At 46.5% G+C, this 5,579-nt stretch overlaps 1 pseudogene; it reads left to right on the top strand.

Moving 5' to 3' along the window:
* The first annotated feature begins 3,970 nt into the window (after positions 1-3,970).
* LOC139279124 (U2 spliceosomal RNA) lies at positions 3,971-4,209 on the top strand (annotated as a pseudogene).
* The last annotated feature ends 1,370 nt before the right edge of the window (positions 4,210-5,579 follow it).

A 5,579-nucleotide genomic window follows, 5' to 3' on the forward strand; every position in this document is an offset into this window, starting at 1 on the left:
CGAGTAATAAAGTGTCCTGTGCTTTCGTAATTGTCCATCTTAAAAATGTTTCAAGCAATACAATAAAAATAAAAATAATTTTTAAGAAGCAACTTAAACTAGTAAAGGTCAGTGGACAGTATGCCCCGAACATTCCATTATTTGGATCAGGGATCTGTAAACACACCATTTATGAATAAAACATATCTATAAAAATTCTTCTAATTAATATTTACAGAAAATGTTTAGAAATGCAGTTTGTTTCTCTCTGATCTGCAAATGTTTCGCTTCAGTCAGCAACAAACTGAAATTCAGTTGAAACGTGCTTATATCAAAAATTTCTTCTTATGTTCTGAAGGCAACTGTAACACAGATAGATGTCGCTTGACATTAATCCTTATGCTTATTGAGAGCACACAAAGATCTTGTAAATTTGTACTGGGCTATCAGCAAGCAGCACAGATCTTCCCCATAGCATCATTCAAGTGGTCATAAACTTGGCTCAGCATCTACATAGTAGAGAAGGGATTCCAGTTGATGACATTGTCTCCGAAAGAGCTCTGCAGGCAAGAATAGTCAGGGCTATTTTGTGCAGACTTTTTGAACAGCTTGTGTGTTCGTGAAGTTAAAGTCTCTCCTGTGATGTTGTTCTATTCACAATCCTCTGCAGGCTGACAATCTAGGCACATCTCTTCACTGTTGTAGGGTAGTCTCTGCTTTGGAGTAGGCCATTCTCCTCTAGCCCCCCATTGATCTTAATGCCTTTTGGATATACCGGCTCAGGAGCAATAAATGCATTCCCCCCCCCACCCCTCCCCCCCATCTTGGTAAAAGTATAACAATATTCAATCCCTGAGCTGGTATAGGTTTCCTAGAACACTGTTGGTGGCAACTTTGGCATTTAGGATCAATCTTTTTTTGAGGATTCCTACATTCCTTCTACCATTTACAACTATCTTCATCCCTTGCACAATTTGGATCAACAGCTGCATCAATGCCGTGTTAGGGAAAAAATTATCAAAAGCTATGGAAATATTCCAAACAAACATCATTTGGATAATGACGTTTACACATAACTTTTGTCTGTGGAAATCCTAGTGCCACCCCAACTCTGGGGAAAAGGCAAAGGTTCATTTGCCCTAATGACTACTGAATGTCACAAAAGAACTGAGTGTTAATATTGGTTTTCATTCATACATTAGCTTTCAGATCAAGATCCTATTTGGAAGGGAATAGTCAGGCAGAGGGGCACGGGTAGGATCCTACTTTCTCTAGAAATGTTGGTGGATTGTGTCTCTTATGGCACCTGCAGCAGATGGTGGTGTGCTCCCATCTTTCCTCCCATCTTTACGTATAAGATTATGAGGGGGCTTGACAAGGTGGATGCAGAGATGATGTTTCCACTGATGTGGGAGACTAGAACTGGAGGGCATGATCTTAGAATAAGGGGTCGCCCATTTAAAACAGAGATAAGGAGAAATTTCTTCTCTCAGAGGGTTGTAAATCTGTGGAATTCACTGCCTCAGAGAGCTGTGGAAGCTGGGACATTGAATAAATTTAAGACAGAAATAGACAGTTTCTTAAACGATAAGGGAATAAGGGATTATGGAGAACGGGCAGGGAAGTGGAGCTGAGTCCATGATTGAATCAGCCATGATCTTATTGAATGGCGGAGCAGGCTCGAGGGGCCGTATGGCCTACTCCTATTCCTATTTCTTATGTTCATATGTTCTTATGTTCTCCTGTATCTCTTCTCTTTGCAGGAATATAGGCCCCAAGTTTCCACATGATTTGCTCCTGATTTTTAGGAGCAACTGGTGGAGAACGGAGTATCTTAGAAATCGGAATTCTCGTCATTTAGTTTGCTCTAGTTCTAGTCAGTTAGAACAGTTTCACTTTGGAACAGAATTTTTTTTTCAAAAGTGGGCGTGTCCGGCCACTTACGCCTGATTTCAAAGTTTCGTGAGTGAAAACTTACTCCAAACTAACTTACAATGGAGTCAGTGAAGATTTTTGTACGCTTGAAAAAACCTTGTCTACACTTTAGAAAATCAGGCGTAGGTTACAAATCAGGCGTAGGAAATGGTGGGGGGGGGGGGTGTTTAAAGGGAAGTTCACAAACATTAAACACTTCAGTTTTACAAATAAAGAGCCATCATCAATAATAAATGATAAATACATCAATAAATCAACCAATAAATCAATCAACAAAAATTAATAAGAAATAATTTTTTAAAAAAATCAATAAATAAAACATTTTCTATTTACCGACTGCAGCACCGGGAGCCCTCCAACAGCGTGCTGGGATGCCCCCCTCAGTGTGTCTCTGTCAGTGTCTCTATCTCTCTGTCTGTCTGTGTGTCTTTCATTCTCTGTCTGTCAGTGTCTGTGTTTCTGACAGCGAGGGGAGGGGGAGGAGGGGGGTAGAGGGAGAGAGGGGGGAGCAGAGGGAGGGAAGGGGGAGAAGTGGGAGGGATGGGAGAGAAGGGGGAGGGGGGAGAAGGGGAGGGGGGAGAAGGGGGAGGGATGGGGAGAAGGGGGAGGGGGGCAGAAGGGGGAGGGATGGGGGAGAAGGGGGAGGGAGGGGGGAGAAGGGGGAGGGAGGGGGGAGAAGGGGGAGGGGGAGGAGGGGGAGAAGGGGGGGAGGGGGAGAAGGGGATAAAGGGGAGAAGGGGGGAAAGGAGATGGGGGGGGAGAAGGAGATTGGGGAGGGGAAGGAGATTGGGGGGGGGAAGGAGATTGGGGGGGGGAAGGAGATTGGGGGGGGGAAGGAGATTGGGGGGGGAAGGAGATTGGGGGTGAAAGGAGATTCGGGGGGGGGAAAGGAGATTGGGGGGTGGGGGGGAAGGAGAAGGGGGAGGGAGGCTGAACGGGCCGGGCCCGAGACTTTGGGCAGGGCCCGTCCCCAGCACCAGATTTACAGGTAGGTGGCATTGGGTCGGGTCGGGGGGGGTAGTGGGAGGGAGGTCGGTTCGGTTCGGGTCGGGGGGAGGGAGGGAGAGGGAGGTCAGGTCGGGGGGAGGGAGGTCAGATCGGATCTAGTCCGGAGGCGGGGGGGGGGGAGCGGGTGTCGGGTCCGGTCCGGGGGCGGGGGGAGTGCGGGGAGCGGGTGTCGGGTCCCGTCCGGAGGTGGGAAGCGGGAGTCGAATCGGGTCGGGAGGAAGCAGGAGCTGGCCGTGGGAGGAGCCTTATTTACGCAGCCCCAGTGAGGCTATTCGGCCAGGACTAGGGGCTGCGTGCTTCGGGCCCCTCCCACACAGTTTCGGGCGCCTGGAGCTACTGCACTTGCGTGCCCACTGTAGCACGCATGTGCAGAGGTCCCGGCACTGTTTTCAGCGCAGGGACCTGGCTCCGCCCCCTACAGCTCCTGTTGCGCTGCACCGAGGGCCAGAGGACCTGCAGGGAGGTGGAGAATACAGATGTTTTTTTTTAGGCGCACTTTGTGGCACGAAAAACGGGCGTCCAGGTAGGGACTGCACCGTTCTAGGCGCGGCTCGAAACTTGGGCCCATATAGTGGGGTTAGTAAACGGATCTTGTAGGGGCCTACAGAAATAAATTTATACTGCTTAGCACTCCCATGAACTAATTCTTTATAAATAATGCGCAAAGGAAGTTATGTCCTTTAATATCAGTTAATGCATAATTGTGGGAAGTTTTGGTGCTGTGGACCATCACCCAATCTGGATTGGAATGACATTGCTCAAATTATTTATGTACAACTATTCTAGCTTTAAGAAGGAAAAGCCTTTCACTCCTTAAATTTAGTTTGGATTTCCATCCAAGTTCTGTAAGGTGAAAGGGTTGGATGTTCACACGTTGTATTGCTCAGTCCCCTGAGTGCTGGCCATTTGAATCTGTGGGGTGGGGAGGGGGTGTTGGGTGCATTTATACTACAGGGTTAGCATCAGTTCCGCTTCATTGATGCTAAGCTCATGCAGTGTAAAACTGGGGAGTATTGCAGGCAGCCTCTAGAGTGGCCCAGGCATCAGAATCGCTTCTCGGCCTTTTGGCTAAGATCATGCGTAACTGACCTGACAGGGGAGTAACCACCATAACCCCAAGGTGATTCTCCCTGGATCAGGAAGGTATATGCTTGCTTTTTTGGAAATAGGAGGTGGGTGGGGTGGCTTGACCCATCCACCTCCATGGAGGTGTGTGGGGGGCCTGACCCATCCACCTCCATGGCACGAACCTGGTATTGCAGTACTTCCAGGAACGGTGCAGTGGCTCTAGGCCTTTTGGCTAAGAGCATTGGCGCAGAGTGATCCTTGATGTGTGCAAGGTGACCTCTGGCGTTTGTGATTTGACAAAGAATTGGAACGATTGGCTACGAATTTCAAAAAAAAAACTGGAGGTATAGCCGTAACCTGAATGCAGAACAAAGCAAAATGGAACTAGACTTGTTCCTCTGATGTGAGATTTTAGTGTAAGTACATCTTGAATCTAAAAGATACTAATTATATACCACATGTCTTATAGGTGACCCTAATTTAGCAATTTGGCTGCTGAGAAGCCCACAGCTATGATTTTATGGATCATAAAAATCATATCTAATGCAATGGAGCATAGAGACTCTACTTTTCTGAAGATCACATTCAAAAACAACAACTTGCATTTCTTAAAAGACTTTACCTGACAGCAGACAAAGAGTACAGGAGGGGGAAGGGAAAAAGAGGCTTTGGGATGATGAAAGCATGGTTAAAGAGAAGGGTCTTAAAGAGGTTTTTGTAGGTTGAGAGGTGGATGACAAAACAGAAGTGCTGACAGAGAGAGATCTAGAAGATGGGGGAATAGTAGCTGAAGGTGGAACAGAGCGCCAAGGGAGAAAGGAGCTTGATCAGTGTTGGAGGAGTGAAGGATGCATGTCTGGATGTATGGTTGGAGAAGATCATTGAGTTTTTCGTGGGATGAAGCAATAGAGTAATTTGGAGGCAAGGTTGAGCATCATGAAGTCACTTTTCCTGGGTACAGGAAGTCAGTCAGATTGGTGAGGATAGGGATAATGGGGGTATGAGTATGGACAAGGACTGTGGCAATTTGGATAAGTTGTTGCATGTGGAGTTGACCCTTGGGGCAATAAAGATTTGGATAAGAGTTCCAGTTGCTGAGATGGACAAATAGCGGTGGAGATGGCCGATATTATTGCGATGAACAAAATCAGTCTTGGTGATGGTTGAGATATGGGGGAAGAAACCTGAGTTTGAGGTCACGCACTACACCAAGTTTCCACACTTCTGGGCTTGGCCTGAGGTGGTACCCAGGTTGGTTGGTAGAACACAGGTGTTTGCGGGAGCTGCAGAATGCATTCAAATGTAGCTTGTGGAGGGTGGAGGAGACCTTTGGTTTCATAATTGGTATCATGTATTTACTTATATCACAGCTCCTGTAACATGTACTTACTGATATTATTCCTTGACGGTCTACAGCACCTCTCAATGATGGTAAATTGCTATTAATTTACAATTTTTACGTATCAAAAACAAACCCAGGTATAATACATATTTAAAAATTGATGCGTAGGTGGGAGTTAAAGTCAGTGATACAATCTCGTGCTTTAACTACCTTGTATAACGTGCTCAATTTGTACTCCTGTTGTTTA

Source organism: Pristiophorus japonicus, chromosome 13, assembly GCF_044704955.1.
Source record: "Pristiophorus japonicus isolate sPriJap1 chromosome 13, sPriJap1.hap1, whole genome shotgun sequence".
In the NCBI taxonomy this organism is placed as follows: Eukaryota; Metazoa; Chordata; class Chondrichthyes; family Pristiophoridae; genus Pristiophorus; species Pristiophorus japonicus.